This window comes from Nematolebias whitei, chromosome 19 (assembly GCF_014905685.2).
Source record: "Nematolebias whitei isolate Nwh7 chromosome 19, NemWhi1, whole genome shotgun sequence".
Lineage (NCBI taxonomy): Eukaryota > Metazoa > Chordata > Actinopteri > Cyprinodontiformes > Rivulidae > Nematolebias > Nematolebias whitei.
In genome coordinates this window covers 19,299,765-19,323,767 of record NC_056516.1, presented here as the reverse complement: position 1 = coordinate 19,323,767, position 24,003 = coordinate 19,299,765, and the positions used below count along the sequence as shown (strand labels likewise).

Genomic DNA, 24,003 nt, shown 5'->3' with positions numbered 1-24,003 from the left:
GTGTGTGTAACAAAAAAAAAAAAAAAAAAAAAAAAAAAAAAAAGCTCGTCTCAACTGTCACAGGTGCAAAGTAAAATAAACAACAACAAACCTGGATTATGGATGGGTGGACTGTTCAACTGACAATTTAAAAACAACTTTGTTAAAAATAAATGAAAAAAAACATTAAAAATTAGCAACTATTTTCAAGGACCAAGACCATTGTAAACAGCAATAAGTTGCTAAAACAACTTAAATTAAGAGCTGCACTGTGCAGAAAAAGACCGCTATGGATTTCAGTCCTGACTAAGCTCCTTAAAAGAGAAGTGAGTAAACTTGTGTTAACACCAGACCTGTCCAGCTGCCTTCCAAGGCTGCCATCAGAACACTGTCAGAAAAGGCATGCAAATTATGTTTGAAATTTGCTAACTGGTTCTGCAGTTATGCAATGCATAAATGCAGGAAAAACACACACACACAAACTCTGTAAAAGCAAAAACATGCTTAACCACACAGGAAACAAGCCGTGGAGTCAAATAAGTGCATAATGTTGTAAAGTGCAAACAAGCTAACAGTTGACAATGCTCAACGTGTGTGTGCATGCCATTATTGTGCACATGTCAAACTGGCAGTTGCTGATATAAAAACAAATGTATTTTTGCATGATTGTTTTTCAGTTTAATAAAGATTTCCCTTAAGAGATTCAAAGCTATGTCAACAGCACACACAATTTGTCAACGTTTAGATTTAAAAATAGAGATAAACAAGACCTTAGGCTTAAATACACCGAGTCGGCCTCAGTTTTGAGACACCAAGGTTTTAAAATTTACACATGAATGGATACTTTTAGAGAGTTTAATGGGATCTTTACTGAAGTCAAGTTTACGCTCATTGTCAACAAAACGTTGGGCACACAGATGAAGGCAGTTATTTTGTGCATGTCTATGTACGAAGATAGTCTAAATTGGGCGAAAGGTTGCGGAGTACAGGCAGAGGCCCACACAGTGGGCTTCCTTGTTCCCCACTCCACATCACATGTTCTACTGATGAAGCCGTGCTGCAACAGAGTCAGAAAGAGTAGGTGAAGGGACAGTGCTCATAGGAAGAAATTAAAATCTGCTGACTTCTAACAAAGAGCTTCTGTGATGATTAAGGTAAAAGAACAGAGGGCGACCGTAAATAAGCAGGGAGTAGTAGTACCGACTGATAACAGTGGTATCTCGGAACAGCAAAGGACATGTAACCCAAAACATACGATAAAGCAGAATAATGTGAACCAGGGCATGGGTGCTCAACAACCGCTAACTCATCGTTTTAGGACGATACTGATGAGAAAAAGCAGGAATTAAATTTTAACTAAATTGTAGTCATAACTGTGAGAAGTCAATTATAACAAAGGCGTGCAGCAATAAATAAAACAGTGGTTAAGTTGTAAAGGGCTGACATGACAGCTAGATAAAGTGAACTGGCACACAGTAATTGAAAGCCATTCACTTTGTTCAAGAATTTATTGCAACAAAACTCCCTGATTGTAACAGTAAAGCCAAAGGAAGCTTAGTGATACCTGATCTTTATCAGCTGGCCTACATAATCATTCTTACACCACAACTTCAAATATATTTAATTGACAGTAACGACCGGAAGCTCGCTCAGGTCATGCATTTTCTACAAAGAAGTGGGGTCATTCTAAAATTAGAACCAACTTGCACAGACATGCACATTCACAAAAGAGGTTAAATGTGTGAACAAAGAATATAAACACATTGGCAAGACGGTGGAAAACCAGACCGTTACCAAATACTGGAATGTCTTAGTCAATCTTATTCTTTCTTTGTAAAATCTATTGTATGCATCCGTCTGGTGGTTTGGGGTTGTGTGTCTCACTGATGTTTTGTCTGGAACCAGACTGGGCATAATCAGATTGTACTGCCTTGAAGCAGCTGGACGCTTCATTTTCTGTGTGAGATCCATGACAAGTAGCAAAGAGAGAGACTGTCATCCAAGGGAAGCCTGACACTTGGCTTTTGTGTTTCCCCTCCAAACTTTCATCATCATAGACACTAGTAACAATTCTGATGCAGAATTCATTGAACCACAAGGGTTACTGACAGCTATAAAACAACCTTACATAAACCATGAATAAAACTGGAAACAAGTGACAGAAAGGCACGTGTTCAATCTTGCAGCCTCAAGGAGTGGTAAACAAAATAACTGATATACTTGGAAATGTCAAGGAGTACAGAGTAGAAGGAACAGTGACAGAAATCTGGTACGGTAGAACATCCAAGGACATAATGGGTTCGTAAAATAAAGTAAGACATTGAAAAATTGAATGCAGTTGAGATCAAACTCAGAATCACACCTGCCAAAAGCCTAGTGGGAGCTTACAGAGGCATCAGTACTGAAAAAAAAGCTTTGGAGGATGGAGCTAAGGGTTAAATAGTATCAAACAATTGTCATTGTAACACTAGTGAGCACAAAATCAACACAAAGCATTGCAAAAACTATACAACTATATATCAAGTACTGTGCATCCATGTTTTGCATGTAAATAATACGATCATTCGCCAGCATTGATGCCACACTTGGTTTAGATAAAATGTAAAGTGATGAATAAGGAAAATATGAGTTTATTATAATTGCCAAAGGGAATAAAATCCCAGGTTTTTCACAATATTGATAGAGATCGCCTCAAAATTAGTTTTGAATAAAAAAATAAAATAAAAAAGTTTCCCTGGAAAACTAAACATTTTTGTAAAACCAGAGTTGAAAAGACGAGTTCTAATTGTTGTGTAAGGAGCAGAATGATAAAATAGTCAAAGTGGAAACGTATATAGATGACTACACACCTAATTTTAGGAGTTGCATTTGCCAACTCGAGCCAGCTGCAAACATTTGAGGCGTGAGTCTGCAGACACCAACAAATATCTTTGCCCCAAATATTCAGAGTAAAATAAAAGTTTGATGCCGTTTTCCCTAAAACAAAATTACACCAGAATCCATAGCTTGTTCATAAAAAGTCTGCTTGCATATCTCTTCAAGGAATGCTTCTTTAAACAAAATGAATATGGAAAAAAAAAAAAAGATGTGATATAGCGTTTGATACAATCCTCAGGTCAGTAGTTTTGTCAATAAAACAGTTTTAGGAAGCTCAAATCTAGAAGAAAAATTAGAGCCCTTTTACTAAATCACAACACAACATGCAGTGTTTCCCCTACCGTTATACAAGGAGGGTGCCTGGCCCTGTCAACAGAACCGAGCTCCCCGTCTACCTAATAGTCCCTTCACCTACATCCCCCCCTCACCCATCGACAAAGCCAGCAATGATGTAGCGCTAAGCTAGTGGCACGCAATACAGATGTGCTAGCTAAAATGCTACGAACGTAGCGCTCAGCTTCTCTCACGCCTAGCAAAAACACAAACGTGACCCCTCACCAATCTACAAAACTCCCAGAAGAGATCAGCACCCTGCCAAGGAAAGTTAACCTCGGGGAAACACTGCAGATGTAATAAATTTATGTTTGTTCAAACAAAAAAAGACAAAAACAAAGAAAATTTGTGGTGTGGGAGTACATTACAATGACTCTCAGGATACACAAACATTTAAAGAGGTCATCACTGTAAGGTACTGGTGACAGCATTCAACAAACAGTACACACATTAAAAGGAAGTGTACACCCCCCCCCCACCCACCCACCCACACACACACACACACACACACACACACACACACACACACACACACCATTCAACACATATGAAACCACAGTCAAATACAAAAGCAAAGATCAAAGTAAAATCAGCAACTTAAGTTAAGCTTCTACTCCTTTTTTTGAGCCTCACTAGTTTATCTAGCATAACAAGCAATGCAGTCAAATCCTTAGACACGCCTGGACAAGCCAGCATTGAAACATGGAGGCATATATGCAAAATTCAACTCCCAAGATCCCACACGGTTGTTGTGACTCTCACAAACTGCACTTCCCTGGGGATTTGCAAAGTGCAGGCTTGGCAGAAACCAATCAGTCAAGTCAGTAGATGCTGTGTGACTTCATGTTTTGTTGACTGAATTCTACTAAATTTCCAAGAACTTAAAATGCGGAAAGCACCGGTACACGTTTGTGCAAACAGTTTCTGAGAACAGCATCATTACTTCAGTTTAAACTTATTCAAAGGCACAGGAACATTGTGTTTGGAGATGAATTCAATCCAGTTTTCTAGGATGGTTTTATGTGAAGCTTTGATCTGCAAATACTTTTTTTTTTTGTCAAAAAGCTATAGCCGACAGCATTCAAAAGAACGATACATCTTGGTTTCTAAAGTGCTACAAGATATTCAACAGGATATCCGCACAAATTAAAATTCAGCAGAATAACCATAGCTGTAATTTATAGATCGGAATATCAATAACTTTTTTCTTAAGCAAACAGACCACCAAGGACCCATCCACAAGTGGAGTACAGAGCTACCACATAGGGCAAATAAGGGTGGACCTAGATGTGAGTTTTTCACTATTCCCACCCAAATTTTGATATGTCTGGGGATAAATAATGTAGTGTTTGCCCTACCATTATACGAACAGGGCGCCCTGCCCTGTCAACAGAACGGAGCGCCCTGCTTACCGAATCGAAACATTAGGTTTAGTTTAAGAGATTAATATGTATAGATTTTTTTCTAGGTTTAAAGATTAATATTTTTTGCTTTTTGTTTGTGAAACAAAGTCAGAGGAAGCTGGTTCTGGTTTGGTCGATTGGACACGGTGTTGCACCATATTCTGGGACCTGCAACAGTGCATGAAACACCGCCCCCTATGGTCACAATATACGGTGGTCACAAAATATGGTGTAACACCGGTTCGCAACGCGCTCCGAACAGTCAGGAAGTTGATTCATTTTCTGTTTCCTTACGGTAGTTGAACCAGAAGATTCATCTTTAGTGAAATATTTCCATACTATTGATGTATTTCTACCAGTTTGCCAAGACTGGGCCTGCTCCGCTCCATCCGTCTGCTTGGAGGAATCCATTTTGTAATCCGCGCCCGGTGCGAATTACGTGACGCAATGACATAACAGCGACGTAATGACGTCACCACGAATACTTGACGTGAAATTAAAAAACTCGATAGATGTCCTAGGAATCGATGTATAGATTACTCGAGTAGTCTGTTAAAGCCCTAGTTTCCTCCAGGTACTCCAGTTTCTTCCCACAGACCAAAAACATGCATGTTAGGCTGATTGGTAACTCTAAATTGTCCCTAGGTGTGCGTGAGAAAGTGAATGGTTGTTTGTCTTGTTTGTTTCTATGTGGCCCTGTGATGGAGTGGAGACCTGTCCAGGGTGTCCCCCGCCTCTCACACAGTGATGGCTGGACATAGGCACCAGTGGCCCGTGACCCAAAAAAGAAGAAGCAGGCAAAAGATAATGGATGGAAGGATGCTACTTGAAGGAAAAAAAAAGGTTAGTTGTTCTTCAATGTTAATGTGATATGAATGTTCTAGGAAACTGCATTATCATCATTTGTCTGCTCATTTCCTGTAGGTTAACATGCAAGATATGAGAAAAATATTGCACTTTGAAAGCCTATTCAAGTTTTACTACACAGGTGTCCCCAGCATCTTACAGACATAATCTGCATAATGAGATCTCATTAGTTGTTCCAATTATTCATGTTTTAATTTTCCCAATGATTTACATAGGCTAAAGACAACAGTACTTGGGGGGGGGGGGGGGGGAAATGGGTACAAAATACTCAACTGAAAGTTAACAAACTTAGGATGCGAGTGGTAGGATGACCTACCAAGAACAAGGTTACCTGAATGATATTACGGGTTAGACAAGCTGTTGAAACTGTACACAGAAAATATATAACACGATAGAACCATCAACATTTACATGTTTCCCCTCAATTGTAACAGTCACACACTGAAGCATAAGTACAATAAATAGACTAAAATAAACTAAATAAACTGAGGTAGTTGCTTACAATATCTGTACCACATAAACACATTAACTTAGTCATTCAAGCTTTCAGTGTAAATGGTAAATGGTAAATGGAGCTTACTTCTATAGCGCCTTCCAGCCCCCTATGAGGGGCCCCAAGGCGCTTTACAGTACCAGCCATCCACCCATTCACACGCACATTCATACACCGGTGGCGGTAGGCTGCCATGCAAGGCGCCATCCAGTCCCACCGGGAGCAACTCGGGGTTAAGTGTCTTGCCCAGGGACACAACGGCACATGGTGTGGGAAGTCGGGATTCGAACCTCCAACCTTCCGATCAGAGGTCGGCTGCCACTACCACTGCACCACGGCCGCGTGTGTTTTAGGAGAAGTCAAGGGGCTTAAGGATTTTAAGCTGTATCTTAATCATTTTTAGGTTTTTCAAGTGCTTTAGTGACCATTAACTGAAGCCTTGACGTTCCACAAATTGAAAGTCTACCTTTTTTATCTATTGGCATTTCTCAATTTTTTGTGTTGTTCCTTATTATGTGCGATTACTTACGATTGTCTCATCTATTACTACTGCCGCATTCTCCTGTTCATCAAGGTCCGGATGGTTAGGTCCCACATTTTTTATGTTTGTCTTCATGTTTGCTTGTTCCACAGGATTTTAGGCCTGTTGACTTGCATATTTCATTTCATATTCATGTGCTGGACTTGTCTTGAGAGCATATTTCTTGTGCTGCCATGACTAGTGTCTTTACATCATCCTTAAGACCAGTCTCCTTGAGCCACTTGAAGGGTTTTTTTTTCTTTTTCTTTTTTTTATTGGCCATTTCCTCAAGTCTGTCAGTGGAAAGTATAATGCAGGGGCTTATCTTTTAAAGACCGTTTCCCTTACTTCGATTCAACATTGGGCTTCTGCTGCTGGAAATACAGATCCTTTCCAAAAAATTAAGAACATCATGAAAAAGTTGTTTAACTTCTATAATTCCATTCAAAAAGTTAATATTTAATACAAACCAGATTCCAAAAAAGTTGGGACACTAAACAAATTGTGAATAAAAACTGAACACAATGATGTGGAGGTGCCAACTTCTAATATTTTATTCAGAATAGAACACAAATCACAGATCAAAAGTTTAAACTGAGAGAATGTATCATTTTAAAGGGAAAAATCTGTTGTTTCCAAATTTCATGGCATCAACAAATCCCAAAAAAGTTGGGACAAGTCCATTTTTACCACTGTGTGGCATCTCCCCTTCTTCTTACAACACTCAGACGTCTGGGGACAGAGGAGACCAGTTTCTCAAGTTTAGAAATAGGAATGTTCTCCCATTCATGTCTAATACCGGCCTCTAACTGTTCAATCATCTTGGGCCTTCTTTGTTGCACCTTCCTCTTTATGATGCGCCAAATGTTCTCTATAGGCGAAAGATCTGGACTGCAGGCTGGCCATTTCGGTACCCGGATCCTTCTCCTACGTAGCCATGATGTTGCGATTGCTGCAGAATGTGGTCTGGCATTATCGTGTTGAAAAATGCAGGGTCTTCCCTGAAAGAGATGACGTCTAGATGGGAGCATATGTTGTTCTAGAACCTGAACATAGTTCTATGCATTAATGGTGCCTTTCCAGACATGCAAGCTGCCCATGCCACAGGCGCTCATGCAACCCCATACCATCAGTGATGCAGGCTTCTGAACGGAGCATTGATAACAACTTGGGCTATCCTTGTCCTCTCTGGTCCGGATGACATGGCGTCCCAGTGTTCCATAAAGAACTTCAAATCGTGACTCATCTGACCACAGAACAGTCTTCCATTTTGTCACACTCCATTTTAAATGAACCCTGGCCCAGTGCAAACGTCTGAGCTTGTGGACCTTGCTTAGAAATGACTTCCTCTTTGCACTGTAGAGTTTCAGCTGGCAACGGCAGATGGCACAATGGATTGTGTTCACCGACAATGCTTTCTGGAAGTATTCCTGAGCCCATTCTGTTATTTCCTTGACAAATGCATTCCTGTATGAGGTGCAATGACGTTTAAGGGCCCGGAGATCATGAGCATCCAGTAGAGTTTTACGGCCTTGACCCTTACGCACAGTGATTGTTCCAGATTCTCTGAATCTTTTGATGATGTTATGCACGGTTGATGATGATAACTTAAAAAGTCTTTGCTATTTTACGCTGGGTAACACCATTCTGGTATTGCTGCACTGTGTTGTATGAATGGGTAAAAGAGGGAACCGAATGTAGTGTAAAGTGCTTCGAGTATCTTGATTAGATAGAAAAAGCACTATACAAGTACAGTCCATTTACCATTTATTCATTCTCTTTTGTCCAGGCTATGTTGGATATCTGATATGCATGTCTGTTAAATGGCTGGGCATATACTGTATGTGAGCCAACAGTCACTGATTAAGCAGTTTAAATGATACATTTGAATGATTGACCGTTGTTTGGGTCAAGTGATGCATTGTTTTGTTAAATCTGTATCTTCCCAAATTAAAAGTTGCCCGACTGTCCTAATGGGGCCATGAGTCACAGCTAGTCATGACACCGTTTAGCCAAGTTGGTGTGAAACCAGACACAGTGCGACTGACTTGTGGTTGTCTTGCTTTGAAAAATATATCAACCCAGGATATTCATGGTGTAGGGGCAGGGCAGCCGACTCGGGACCCGAAGGTTCTGAGTTCGATCCCCGGTCATTGCACATCTCGTGGCGTCTCTGAACAGGACACACAGTTGCTCCCCAGGCACTTCCAATAGCTGCCCACTGCTCCACCTGGTGGTCGATGGGTTAAATACAGAGTCAATTTCGCCATTGTATGGGAAGATACAATGATGACAATACATACACATTATTATTAATTATCATCATCATCATCGTCATCGTCATTGGACTATGTTGGGGAGTGGTGGCGCAGAGGTTAGAGAAGGTACGCCTGTGATCAAAAGATTGCCGGTTCAAGCTCCGGTACCGACAACATCAAAAAATGTGGGTGGGGTAGGTGAAGCACCCACACCTGCCCCTACCCTCATTCGCCCCACTCTGGGCCCTTGAGCAAGACCTTAACCCCCACCATCTGCTCCTCCGGGTGTCCTCGATAGCAGCTCTCTGCTCCACACAGAGGGCTGTAGAAGCTCGGTGGTCTGTGGTTGCGTCAGGAAGGGCATCCGGCGTAAAAATAACTGCCAAGTCTTTGTGCGACAGTTCGCTGTGGCGACCCCTGAGGAAGGGAGCAGCCAAAAGAAAAAAGAAAAAACACTTGCATACACCTTTATTTTTTCTTCTTTTGTAGCTTTGTTTTGTGGGTGGATAGTGCTTGGGTAAATCTAGAAATACAGACACAGAATGATTCACTATAACTGCAACACTCCCACCAACAGAGACACAAATATACTCAGGGCTGCCCACAAGTTGGAATCCTACAATCCTACATTTACCAAAACGGCAAGAGTGCAACAGGCTCCATGAAGACAACATGCCTCTGCTTGGCATTTGTGCTAATTATTATAAGAAACAGAAAGATGGTCTCTACCGTAATTAAATAAAAAGCTGAAGCGCTGGTAAAGATAAGCAAGCAGAGCAAGGCTGTGCAAGTCTTAGTTTAAAAAAATTGTTTACGTTTAAAAGTGACTAGACATCTTTGTGATCGTCAGCACAGTTTAATTGCACAGCACAATGTTGTTGACATGATAAATGTGCATTCTCACTCTATCCCCAGTTCAGCACCACAGGTTACCTCGTTGTACTCCCAAAGGACAGAAGCTAATCTTCCTGTGGAGTTCTTGTTGTTCTGGCTCAGTGTCCGTGTAAAACTAAGGCAGAGGAAAGAGGTGAAGAAACATGTAGACAACACTTTTTCCATGAATAGATTAACACCCACTGCGCATGCACTAGGACACGGTAAAACCCACTTATCACATTTCTTTGTAGCCTCTGAGTGACCAGAGATAAACAGCGTTGTGATCAAAGCCTCGTGATAGTGTTTAGAGAAATGACGAGAAGACAAGGAACAATCCACATCTGAGAGAGAGCGGAGTTCTTTAAAAATAAAAAAAAAACAAGGGTATAACAAAGACATCCTGTTTTAACCAACCAAGCTTAGGAGTATTTTTATTCACACTTTGCAAAACACCTACACCCAAAGGGGGAAAAAAAACTGCAAACAAGCCAGAGGGGAAAAAACAACTATATTTACAGTAAATTCAAAGCAACTTAGCACAGACCAATTTCCTAAAAAAAAGAAATGTAGCAAGAGAAGATCTATTGAATTTGCAGCACAACGTGCCTATCAAAGCATAATACTGCAAAAACCAAGATACAAACAGCAACACTGTTCAGACAAATTATCTGGATATACTTGACTGATATCAGTTTCATGTGTTGATAGGTAATCATGAATGCAAACCTAAAATTGATAATAAAACGGAAGTATGAAACTTTTACCACACTACTGCAATTTCCCCTGATGGGATGGAAACATTTTCTGCTTTGTCATGAAATGTGGGCCAAACACCTATATTTGGCCATCTGAGCTTCTTCAATAAATCATAATCTCATGCCACAAACCTAAATCTGCCCTCGATTGACATTTCAGGAAGCCACACATATCTGGCTGCCCAAATGTAAACCAAACATGAGTAATCAGTTAACTGGGGGTTCTAATAAATAAGGGACACTGAGATGCACACAGATTCTGTGAAATTGAGCTGAATACTATTTTTTTTCAGTATTCTCAAAGAGTTTCCTTCTATTACTGGGAGTTTGAAACAAGTCGTGAAGAAAATGGGTATAATTAAGGCATAACTGAAACTGAAAAAAATTGGGATGCACTGATTTTTAATAGTCAATTTTAAGTAAAAAAAAAATAAATAAATAAAATAAAAATTCCTATCCATTTGTAAAACAAAACAAAAATGCCAAGTATTCCATGCTCTTTGGTTCAAGTTCAGTACTGGTCATGTTTCAAAATCATAAAAATTAGTCCAGTGTGTCCCCTACCATTATGCCAGCACAGCGCCCCACCCTGGCAACTGAACCAACCCCTTCACCCACTCACCCCCACCTACATCTGCCGGTACTGACGTAGCACTAAGCTAGCGGCGCACAATACAGTATAGCTAGCAGTGTTTCCCCTACATAACTTGCCATGGCGGGGCACTCATCTTGTCTGTGATTTTTCTCAACGGGGAATGGATACACGTCCTGAGCTGTGCAGCGCCCTGTTTATAATCGACAGTTTGTTTGTTTGTTTAAAAGTTACAATTAAATCCTGCCAACACAAAATGTGGGTTTTTTTTTTTTATTCCTAGCTTTAAAATGGATATTAAAGTGATTGATTCAAGTGATTGTTTAAAGTTATTTTATATATCCTGATGCAAGTTCAATAATCCAGGGAGAAAAATCCAAAAAAGTTCAATCTGGTCCTCTGGACATTCAAAAAAACAAAAAACGAAACAAAGCAAAAAAATGTAGAAACATTTCGTCTCTCATTCGAGAGACTTCCTCAGTCTGAGGTGCTGTATTCAGCTCAGTCTCTTAAATAGCACCTTCTCAGAGTGGATCAACCAGTTTGCTGCTGACAACCAAAACCAGCTGATCACGTGCTCAAGAAGGACCATCAGCCTAACAATGGATCATTAGCACACTGATGGCTGTTTACTATTCACAGAGGGCTGAGTGATGCTAGCAATAACAGCATTGTAAGACGGGGACAGTTGAACCTGGAGGCCTCCACCCTTGTTTAAGGATGGATGATTTCTTTTCACAAAGATGGCCTCCTTTACTCCTCTCAAAGCATTGTTCCTCTGTCCAGGATGTGAACATCTTCATTCCTGAAAGAGTGACCGCTTTATGATAGTCTACTAGGAATGCGCGATATAAACGGTATACGGTAGCAATAGAAATTTAGCCTACGATAGAGATCCGTCTTCTACCGGCTAACCGCATTAATGCTGTGTCTGAAGTAAAATCAGAGTTGTCAGTTTAATCGTGACTTTTTTGGTTGAAAACTGTGCATAAGTGGTGTTCAAGTGTAAAATCAGAGCTGTCAGATTTAATAGTTACTTTTTTGGAGCTGAAAACTGTGCACGAGTGGCGTTAAAGTCTTTTCTTCGAGAGCTAAGTAGCGAAGCTACAAGCTAACTACAGCCGGCTTGCCGTAGTGTTGTCGTATTCTGATATGCGCAAAACGCTGTGTTCCGTCGAAAGTTTTGTTGTTTTTTCTCCATCGAAAGTTAAAGTAAGCGTTGCTCAGCTGTAGAGAAACCAGCTCTCGGATCTGTGAAAAGAATGCCGTTGTGTGATTTTACTGCGAGACCTCTGGTCAAAGCCACAGTCATTTTATGTCAGTTCTCCATTAAAGCAGAAGGAGTCGTCAACTAGAGGTTTGGAGGATGAAGAGTTTCAGTGTAAAATGCTGCTCTGTTGCTGTTCATTTATTAAGCAAGACTGGAAACTGTTAACAACATATTCTTTTGTTTAAAACATATGGCTAAAACTACATTTTAAATATTTTGCACTACAAGCAAGAAGCCTAATACTTGATTTGTTTATTATTTAAAAACTCTGGACCTAGTAGTGGAATTTTCTTAATTCAAAATATATGATAATAAAAGGACACCCTATGCTTTTTGAAAAATTCCTATCAAGTTTTATACCCAAAACAAATCGCGATAGATATCGTTATCGCCACCCTTCACAATACATATCGTGATATGAATTTTATGCCATATCGCACATTCCTATTGTCTACTGTTGTACTGATAAATATCTCCCGGAGGGTAAACTATATCTTGGATGCAAGTATCAAGCTGCGAAATTCTTACTTTTCTACAACTGATAGCAGTTGGTCATTAATTATGATGAAGTTTAGCAACTTCTTGGTGAACATTCGAGCTCCAGGGCTTCAGCGATGTGTTCTTCTTGTTCAATCCGAAGCAGGCAGCCTGATTTCGGTCAGCCGCGCTCAGTCTGCCCCTCATCTGAGACGGGCAGACTGAGTGGGGCAGATTAGGCGTGGCTGGCCAGGGTCAAGCTGCCTGCTTCGTGTTGAGCGAGAGTAGCACCCCGCTGAAGCCACGGAGCTCGAATGTCCAACGTAAAACTAACTTTACTGCGGTTTAATGTGGTGTTATGGCTCTGCAGACATTGCACGTTGCCGTCTTGTTTTGTGGTGTTTCTAGTATAAAATACTTCCACACAGCCGACATGTTTCGATGAAAAGTTGGTTAGCCGTTAGCCACAATGCTACTCACTCAGCCCTCACATTGCAGCTGGCTGCAAACTATGAAATGGATTTCCTGAATGTGAGGCGGGTCTTTTTACTCTGGGTTTCATGAAACACGCCTCCGTTCAGGAAATCCATTCCATAGTTTGAAGCCAACTTGCAGAGCAGCTGGCAGGGAATCACGAGAAGTTTCAGCAGACACAGACATGCATCATGGATCGGAAATTTCTGCATGTTGGATCAGAAAAAAACAATACTTAAATTATGCTGGTATCGGAGGCCGATACGGATACTGGCTCGGCCCCATCCCTATTCAAGACCTTGCATTTACACAACAGCAAAAAGCCAAAATATAAAAGTGCATTTCACCATCTGCAAAGACTGCCACTACTCGTTTGTATTAATACAATGTAAAAAAAAAATAAAAAAAATAATTAAATAATAAAAAAAAAATCACAAAAAATCAGAAGACTACTTTTAATTTGGTGGCCTGCACCAACCACAAACTAGGAAAACAATAGCTATTGGGTCTTTTATTCTTTCCTTTATATGTCACAATCACACCATCTGCTGTTCTTAACGTCTTAACAATGTTACTTTCCATTATGAAGTGAATGTGTGGAATGAGCAGATGTTACAGATTGACTTGTGCCAACATTGTAGCACGAACAGATTGGTTTGTACATCCACAATCAGTGTTCAAAGTCCAAATTGTTGCATCCAGGCATCCGCACAAACCATTAACTGAGCTAACTAGTTTGTTGTTCAGACAGAAAATTTGTAACTTTTTAATCTGTATGAATTGTGGATTTGTCTAACACATTATAGATATAGTAAAATAAATTGTAGCAGACAAATTTACTTTGAAATTATACAAAAAGTAAATGTGCCAGTCCAAATACGTTTTGCAACAAAATGTCAAGGCTCAGCAGCAGAAAAACAAAGACAAGGAAACGTGTGTGTGCATATTTACGTGGAGGCTCAGTCCCACCACATCAATTCTTTTGACATTTGGAAACAAACTTTGCCTTCTGACAGCAGCATCAGGAGATGTCTGTTGCTATATCAACAATTATCTCTGTGGTAGCAACAAGTGCTTCTGCAGGGAATTTTGATATCCCATGTGAAGAGCTCAGAAAAACACAATGTTGCTCTCTTCAAAACAAAAAAGTGCAGCTTTGAAAACGCAGCAAGGATTTATACCAATAATTGCACATTAAAAAGACCTTGTAAGCCCATGCCACCAGCTGCTTTAGCAGAAGAAATAAGATGATGCTCAATAATAACTCCTATGTACAAAAAAAATAAATAAATAAAGATTATACAAAGAAAAGTTTGAGTTCAGAGAGAAGACATCACTCTTTGCAAATGTTAAGCAGCCTAAATAAGGAAAACAGCAGCAAATAATGTATATATATATAAAAAAGATAAAAAAAAACAGCAAACTTACTGTAATTATAGATTGAGCTATAAAAAACAGTAAACTTAATTATAGATGACAACACAGGCCTTTCTCGACTACCTAGAACACTTCAAGCAAAAAGCAGGCCGTTAAAGACCAACATAATTAAACCTTTCCGCTGCACATTTTGGAAAAGTACTCACTGTTACCCTAATAATTACTACAGGACCAGTAGTGGATAGACGAGTGTAAACACAGCAAGGCCCTAATCCGACCTGTTGCTATAGTTTCAGCAGGCAGCATCTACAAAAAAGTGTCAAGTCTGTCAGACACTGCTGGTGCCACGAAGCCTGTACCTTTTGCTTTCTCTGAACGCTGTAGCAACAAATGGAAACAAAAACCGTGCCGACCACGGCATGATTCATTAACCAACACAATGTGCAAGAACACAGCGAGTGCCCCTGGCTATCATTGTACGGATACGAGACCTTTTGCTTAATGGCTTAAAGATTACGCAAAACAGTGAGCATCTATTCATGGATTTTTGCTTTGCAAACTTTAAAGAAGCTAACTCAATAGAAAACCAAAACTTGTATTCCACTTGTACCACAACCAGCCTCACAGGGTAATATTGTGATTTTAAATGGGCAAGTCATTTCAAAACAGGCCTCTGCAAACCACCTTTCAGCACTCGCAGGAACCCTGTGGCTAGAAGGGCTGAACGCCAGAACACAACAACATAGGTGTTCTTCTCCTCCAGTAACCCTCCTTGATAAGTTGGCATCACGTTACAGCACATGGGGTTCGCCTTTCACAGTTACGGTAACCAAGGCTGAGAACTTCCCCTCTGTCAGTGTATTTTTACACAAGCAGTAAACAGCCCTTGTATTGCTGCAACAAAATGCAACCAGCCTGCTTCATTTAGGCCAACTATAATTATCTCCTCACAGACAAAAGTATTCTTAGCATGGCAGAGCCATTTCAATTTGTATGTAACTAATGCAATCAGTCTTAACAAGACTGATTTCCTTGTCTTTATTGTAAGCTGTTGTACACAATCAGTGGGGCTGAAATGTAACTGGGTCAAGAAATTTTAAGCTAAAGAGACACCTGTTTGACAAGTTAGGCTAGCTAATGTCCTGAGAAGAACGTTTCAAGTAAAATACAGTGTTTCCCCTACCATTATACAAGCGGGGTGCCCCACCCCGCCTACCAAACCAAACTTGCCCCCACCCAACCCCCACTGACATAGCACTAAGCGAAATACAGGCACTCTCGCTAAAAAGATCAAGGCGCCTCTTCCCTCATGCTTCACTGACCTCTCCCTTTTTCTTTTCCATTTAAAATCCATTTTAACCGTCCAAAATCACGTTTTTAGATCATTAAAAGCAGCCAAGTTACGAACCTATGCTACGAGCTAAGCTAACAGGCCGACCTAGGGAAAAACCTCCGTCTTGTCGACGCTCCAACATTCACGGTTGAAATCCGTGCCTTCGTGTAAAAAGTTGTTTTTCTCTGCAAAAAGAAGCTGAGAACTTGTTTACTGATTTTTTTTTATTTTATTAAAAAGCTTCGTGTGACAAATGCTAAAGAGCTCAAACCATTTCGAAAACTGAAAAACTACGAGAGACAGCCCATCACAAGGGGCCTCCCTCCTATTTTTCTTAAAGAGACACGCTGCTGCTCGCTCACTATCACGAATCCTTTGGTTTAAACAGTCTTATACCGCAATCTAGTGGTCAAAAAGGGTACAACACAGAAATTAACCTACTTTTCTTCTTAAATTTGACAATAATTACTAATGTCAAATTTGTAACAGTATTATCATTTATCGCAATTATTTCTGAGACAATTAATCGCCCAGCAACATTTGTTATCGTGACACTCCTATGTCCAAGGAAGGCATATAAATGGGGATGAGAGCACAGGGAAAGTGTAGCATTGTCCCAATTGTATTTTGTTTACATTAGTCAATAAATTGTGGTCACTGTGTAATTAGCCCGTTTGGCAGCTGGATGTAAGAAGGGGATGATGCATTGCTTAAAATGGCGTGTGAACTTCACCCACCCTGCTAGCTGCTTTGAAATAGGAATGACCTGTGAGCATTATACAAGATGTGACCGGTGCTAGCAAAATGAGTTAAATAAACACAGACCGTACTGAAATAAATGTGAAAATATTGATTTTGCCATTGTTGAGATCTGCATAAAAATGAGTGCTGAAGAAACGCCTAGAAACCACGGTAGCTATTTATGTAATCTTCCCAAGCTAAGTTGGGGCTGAGATGGTGTAGGGACAGGGCAGCCGACTCTCAGGACCTGAAGGTCCTGGGCTCGATCCCCAGTCATTGCACATCTCGTGGTGTCCCCGAGTAGGACACCCAATCCCGAATTGCTCCCCGGGCGCTTACATAACTGCCCACTGCTCCACCTGGGTGTTTCCCAGGTGCGATGGGTTAAATGCAGAGAGCCAATTTCATCTTTGCATGGGAACATACAATGATGACAACATATAGCACTTTATTATTATGTATTTAAATTGAGGTTTTCAAACAGTTCAGAAATACATCTTTTTAATTCTAGTCATTTTAATTTCCTTTGAAATCGACCTTTTTTCTTCTGGCGACTGCCAGAACACTGATAAATCCCTTCATATAATGTTTGTCATTATCATGAAGTGAGGGGGTTTCCCTTCTTACACATGCAGCTGGAATTCTTCAATTACATCACTCCAGACCCCAAAAAACCCCCAACAACAACGTTTTCAAACCTACACCCTTGTAAACAAAACTAGCTTGTTGACGGGCAAGGTAATAAATCCCAAAATTTCCTTAAACTACATTGAAGCTTTTGATATTGAGAATTTGAATATATCTTAATAATGAAAAGGTCCTCTTTGTAATTAATGCCACCACAGGTTTCACAGAAGCCATGCATTTAAGCTGAAGTACTTAAGATGTTAGACCTTTCATGAAATTTATAGCATAGGTAAAACCTTGCAGAGACTCATAAGCAGGGACGTATAATCAGCTTCCGTGTTGTACTTACTGACTCAGCCATATTGGCAGGGATGTTAATAAGGGTTATGGTTGTATGAACCACCCAATTCACTACCAGTATAGAATCCAAAATTATTGTAAGTCATAAATCGAAGAGGCATGAGAATGTGGCAGCCTTTAGTGTCCCAGCTGTTCAAGTCAAACTTCCTCCCTGGATGTATTTCCTCATTTCACTTCCAGCCTGCATGGATATAAAAAGGTGGGGTTCTTTCCGTAAAGATAAATAAATGATAAATTACAGACCCAGCAAACTGCTAGGTTATCAACACTAAAACATGAAAGTGAGACCAATTATAAGCCTAAAACCAGACTGTTGACAGTACATTAAAATGTTATAAAAACGAGTATTGATTACATTTAAAAACAAAAACAGGGGTTGTTTTATTTTAGTTAAATAAAATGTTGGCCTGGACGTGGGTCAATATTTGTCACAAGGGGCGGAAGACAAGCAGCCATCTGGATTCAAGTCTTTACTTGGGGTGGGGGGACAGCCAAGACAAGGACTACTAATATTTACAACTATCTAGACTAAAGTCCTCACAAGATGTAAATAGTGACTACCACAAAAACTAATAATCTTAAGACTTCCACATGGCGGTGCCGATGATGCTAAAGACGCTAATAAAACCCACGCACTGGTTAAAGGGACGTCGTATAAGAAAAGCTACGTTTTGCTACAGACAAGTGTCTCATTTGACTTTGACAGTGTCAAAGAGCTCAACAGTACCCCAAGCACTTTGTGTTTTTTACAAGAACTTAACGGTTGTTCGTGCTCCGTAAGGAAGTAGACACGAGTCGAAGCTAGCGCCGCTACGTTAGCTAGTAGGTCAGCACTTTGGTTTAGCAAAGCTCATTAGCCAAACCCAGACACGACTGTCGACAAAAATAGAGTTACCAGCTTTGGAATAGGTAACACCGACCGAATAACATCGAGAACAATCATTATTCGTGGTTACTACCGCCGACTTAAAACAGTTTTATCGTCCAAGCGTGATTCTTGCAAGCTAGGCTACATCGTCTGGCTCGCCTTCTCAGACAAACCCCGTCATCGTGGAACTTCGAGAGAACATTTCACGAGCCAAGTTCTGGTTTCAAAGCGCAGTAAGCCGCAAATGTAAGCCGTCAGACTCCAAACACAAAGTCAGTTTGCGTTTCAACTACTTACAAAGAGCAGGCTGAACATTGAAATCCCGTGACTACCCCGGAGAAAGTGGAGGAAGTGCAGACAGCGCTGTCAGATCGCCTTTTTGTTCCTCTTCAATGTGGCATCTTGAATTGTCGTTGGAGGTCGGCCTCTGTTGGCGGGGAGGAGCCTCCCTGTATGGCAGGTGGATTTATCATATAATCAAAGGTCAGCTCATTTGAAGCAGACAATACAAAAAAAAATCAACATTTCAGGTGTCAAACGTCATTCTCACAAGCACACATGACGTGACTTTTTTATATTTACGCAGTTGTGGCTTTTAGTCTGAGAGTTCAACATCTAAACATTATAAACACCTTATGCATGCTGAGTGGTTTCTCATGCATTCATTCAACCTTTATACAGGTTAATCCCATTGAGCCTCTGGGACTCATTTTACAAGAGACCTGATTGTTGGTTTATTGATGGTTAGAGCAGTCGTCTTCCAATGCAAGAGTTGGGGGTTCGATTCTACCAACAGTCACATGCCGAAGTGTCCCTGGGCAAAACACCGAACCCCTCATTACCTCCGATGTGTGTCCCATCGGTGTGTGAATGTGAAAAAGCACTGATAACTCTTTGTAGAGATCTAGTAGGGCTGCATGAATGGGTAAATGAGGGCACAGGTTGTGTTGTAAAGAGCTTTGATCTTGATAAGATAGAAAAACCCTATATAAGTAGTCCATTTACCATTGAGCATTTGAGGCTGTGGTAGCTCGGTGATCAGTGCCGTGGTCTTGCAAACCTGAGGTTGCGGGTTCGAGCACAGGCTGCGTCAGGAAGGGCATCCGACGTAAAACAAATGACCAAATCCTTCATGCGAGCTTGCTCAATGTGGTTGACCCCTGAAGACAGGAGCAACGGAAAGAAACATACATTTGATTCTATTCTTAAATTACATACAACCGCTGTGTTTATTCTAGATTAGAAGAGTGTACACGAGCTAAATGTAAATATATATACTATATAGTGTACTGTTACTAAGATAACAGTGCTTGATATATTTGACTTCTTAATTGTGGATTAGATGAAAGCTCTTCCGTAATATTTTGCAGTGACATAACTTGGAGCTGTGCATACCTGCAACGCTTTTTTAATCCAGCCACTAGATGTTAAATGGTAAAAAAAAAAATAGACATCTTAAAATAAGTTGTTCCTTATATAGTCTTAGTTTTGGATGTCTCAAAATAGCGCAAGAATTATTTAACTTTTTTCAGTTCTAAGGATGCCCTTGAGTCACATGGTCAAGTATCTGGTGTCTTGTTAACGAGTGATGGTAGGATGGATCCACAGGTCAGGGCCTTGTCCTCATGAGGGGCTTGCGTCAAACGGTAAACCTGTGTTGACTGATGAAGCTCCCCATATGTCTATGTTCCAACCCTCCCTCACCTATGGTCATAAGGTACGGATCATGAAAGAAAGAACAAGATCCTGGATACAAGCACCTGAAATGAACTTTCTTTGTAGAATGGCTGGGCTCAGGGTGAGGAGCGCCGTCTACCAGGGGGAGCTCCGTGTAGAGTTGCTGCTCTTTTGCATGAAACAAATTAGTTGAGGTGATTCGGACATAGTGCTGGGCACGTCCCACAGGGAGGAGGCCGGGGGGAGAACCAGAACTCAGTGAATGATTATGTATACTCCATGGGCTGGGAACACCTTGTGATCCTCCAGGAGGAGCTGAAGTCTAGTAGAGAGAGAGATGTTGTGGACCCCAACCATGGATAATGGATAGAAGATGGATGGATGAATGGATAACTACTGTTGATGTCTAAAGAAGTACGTAATAGAGATAGAATTTTGTTATTTATGACGCTCTTTGTGTACTTTGATTATATGTTACAACGGTCTTCTAAAGATAGGTCCTGGAGTTGTTGAGGCGTTCAGTGACCGTTGTAAACTAATGATTAGTGAATCCCAATTTTGCACGGCCTATGTAGTTTAGCGTCAGTGTTTTTATTATGTATTCTTTCCAAATAGTGTGGTATTTTGTGTACTGAAAAAGAGTTAAATAACTGAATATGGATGTGATTATTTTTTTATCCCATTATTTTAATTGGGTAAAGTCGGAAAACGTTATTCGAGTCAGAGTGGCTGAATTACGAAAGTAATGTAAAGTAAAATTATAGTTTAAAAAATAATACTATGTAACTGTAGTTGTTTTTGAGACGCACATTGGCAAATCTCCTCTTTTTACCGGGGTTACTCAAACGCACCATGGAAGGTTTGGCGTCAGTTGTGCGTAGGAAGAATCCGGGTGACCGATGACGGCTCATCATGGTGACGACAGTTCCAGAAACTTGGAACAACAAATCATCCCTTTGCCCATGGGTGGCTTTTCACCTCCATTTTTATCCGATCAACTTACAGACAGCTTTAGATGCGCTTATAAAAGATTATGTTGTGGTCCACAGTTCAACACCGCAGCTGATCAACTTATATATCAATTTACCAGTTTATATTTCATCTTGGGCCCTATTACCTGTGATTTTTACTCCGTTGAAGACACATCGTCCTAAAATGTATAGTCTTCCTAAATGTTAGTGAGGTTTAAATGCAGACATGGATCTTTCAAACTGTTTTTTTAAGGATTGTCTCCCTCTAGCGGCAAATTTTAGAACTGCAACAATTTAAACCACATTAAATATGCAACAGTTTGTTAATAATAATAATGATAATAAAAATAATAATAGTGGGAATTACAAGTATTTAAAACATCATATAAACTGTTTTGTCACACATACACAAATTGAAGCCTGGAGCCAACATTCAAGAAGGTTTTTATTTTATTTTTTATTGATGTGTTATCAATACAATCAAGTACTGTAGATTTTGAAAAAGCAGACAAATATTTTCAATCAAAACAAGTGCATTTTTTTACCCAAATTCTTATTGCAAAGAGTGCAAGCAATAACCGTGAATGACAAAAATAACAATAAAAGTACACATGACATATACACTAATATGTTGTACATTACACAAATATAAAATAAGGATCCACAAATATCTCTTCACAAACAAATCTAGATTGCTAACTACATGTTGTAAAGGCTAATAAGTCATCAATGCTATTAAATACCATTTATAAATTCTAGGCTTCGGTGGTCAGTTTTGACATCCCTATTAAATTATCAATAAGGTATAAATACATCTTTCATTACTTCATGTGCAAATAGGAATGGCCGTCTGTGTTCACTTAAGCTAAAACAAACAAATATTCTTTAAGAACCGAAGCAAAGCTGTTGGGATTTTTTTTATATTTTGGTAATTTTTTTTTGGCATTATTTTTGTTTTAATAAAAAAAAAAAGACAAAACTTATTCATGATCAAAACAGTAGATGGCTCTTACTGACACGTGTTCACTCATCGAACAAGTGACATTGTCTATGAAAACGTAAAATAGGCTATAACTGTCACTGGTATTTTATATGTCTAAAAAAAAAATAAAAGATAAGAAAATAACAAATGGAAAGAAACCCATACAGTACATAGGAAGCCATGGACTGTGTTAAACAATCATAAAAACAGTAACAAATAGCAGTTGTTGGCGTGCTCACGTTAAAAGGAGGGCAAGAGTTAAGTGCATTATAGATTAAAAATACTGCTCAGGCATGATCCACACACTGCTTCTCCAGAGCAACTTAAAGGAACAGAGTTTATTGACAGCATTGTGGATGATTACAGGAAACACAACGTTCAGTCAAACAGCATACATTCTATCAAAACTCAATATTTGGCACTGCCCTCCAATACACCGTCATTCCTTTATCAAAGTGTGAGGCAGTCTGGGCACGATAAGCATTTATTTTTTGACCTTCTTTATATCAAGCAGCCCACTCAGTGTAGCCCAGAAATGGTCATTTAAAAAAAAAAAATCATCAGTATATGTCAGTTTTCTCTGTCGTTTTTATTTTTCACATCACATTCATCACCCTTTTCAGTAGCTAACTGTGCTGCCAACGAGAGGCCGAGACGTTCTGCTCTCCCAAATCTTGACCTTTCTTCTGTGACACTGGAGGCCCACGAGCTTTCCAAAGGTTTTGCAACTTGGTTCAAGTTTATTATTACCGTTGCTGAAATATTCATGACCTGACAAGCAAGCGGGCGGTGTGACACAGTCATAGACAAACACACACACACTTATTGACAGGAAGACAGAGAGCGGGACAAGAACATACAATCACATGCATACACGAGGTGGATATTTAATGCTTGAGTAAATACAAACTCTTATTTTGACCTTCTGGCTGTTCTGGAAAATCTGACAGGGTTACTTAAAAAAGAAAGTTACACAACCTGTATTTCACAACTAGTGAGACTCTGCCAGTCCCCTGTACTTATTTGTGTAGTAAATGCAAACTGATTGTCATTTCCGGATGTAAACCTGGAGAATATTTAGTTCGGAAACACGCTGTTGGTGCAGAAACAACTGTGTCATCAGGCAAAACATTGTTTTTTTCCTTTCTTTTAACAGAATGACTTGTGGATAAATGGAAAGTCGTTTTATTTAGGGTTACAAGTATTTCAAAGTTGTTTTAACCTACTAAGAACACAGAAAGCACGTAAGTTTACACAGATGGCAGGAGTACAGCTGTAGATGTGTATGATTTGCCTCCGTGGTTATGAAGCGGGATCGGTTTTTTAATCCTCTTCACTGATTTTATAGTGCTAAAGGACCATGTCTGGTGTGTTCGAGCAGATTCGGGTGTAATGGTGATGCATTTGTAGGTGAATATGTTAGAAATCAGTGACGTCGTGATTAGAGTATGCTGATAAGTAACATGCAGTGCAAACAGGAAAATAGGATCATATGTATATATAGTAGTCCCTCGCTACTTCGTGGTTCATTTTTCGCAGACTTGCTCCATCGCGGTTTTTCAAAGTAAAATTGGACGTGACACACAATTGGCTGATTGATGGATGAGCCAAGAGATTGGCATACATTTTTTATTTAAAATAAATTATTTAAAATTTCTTTAACCCCTGCGGCACCTTTGTGCAGCCCACAGCTGCAGGAGAGCAGCGTGTCAAGATCTCCGATCTGCAGTGGAGAAGTGGGCGTGGCCTAGAGCGCTGGCAGGTGGCAGAGAGCAGCGGGAGAAAGAGAGCAGCCGGAGGAAAAGAGCAGCCAGAGGCAGAGATCAATAATCATGACATTCTGAGCTCTTTTAGAGTGTTTCGAATTTAGAATCCTTTAGTGTATGTATATAT

The 24,003-nt window shown here is 40.0% G+C and overlaps 1 protein-coding gene across 1 annotated transcript in view; it reads right to left on the bottom strand.

Moving 5' to 3' along the window:
• ptp4a2b (protein tyrosine phosphatase 4A2b) overlaps positions 1-18,890 on the bottom strand; it is a 27,294-nt gene extending 8,404 nt beyond the window's left edge. The window contains exon 1 of the mRNA XM_037692849.1: positions 18,778-18,890. The gene's annotated coding sequence lies outside the window, so the exon portion shown is untranslated. The remainder of the gene's footprint in view (positions 1-18,777) is intronic.
• Positions 18,891-24,003: the final 5,113 nt, after the last annotated feature.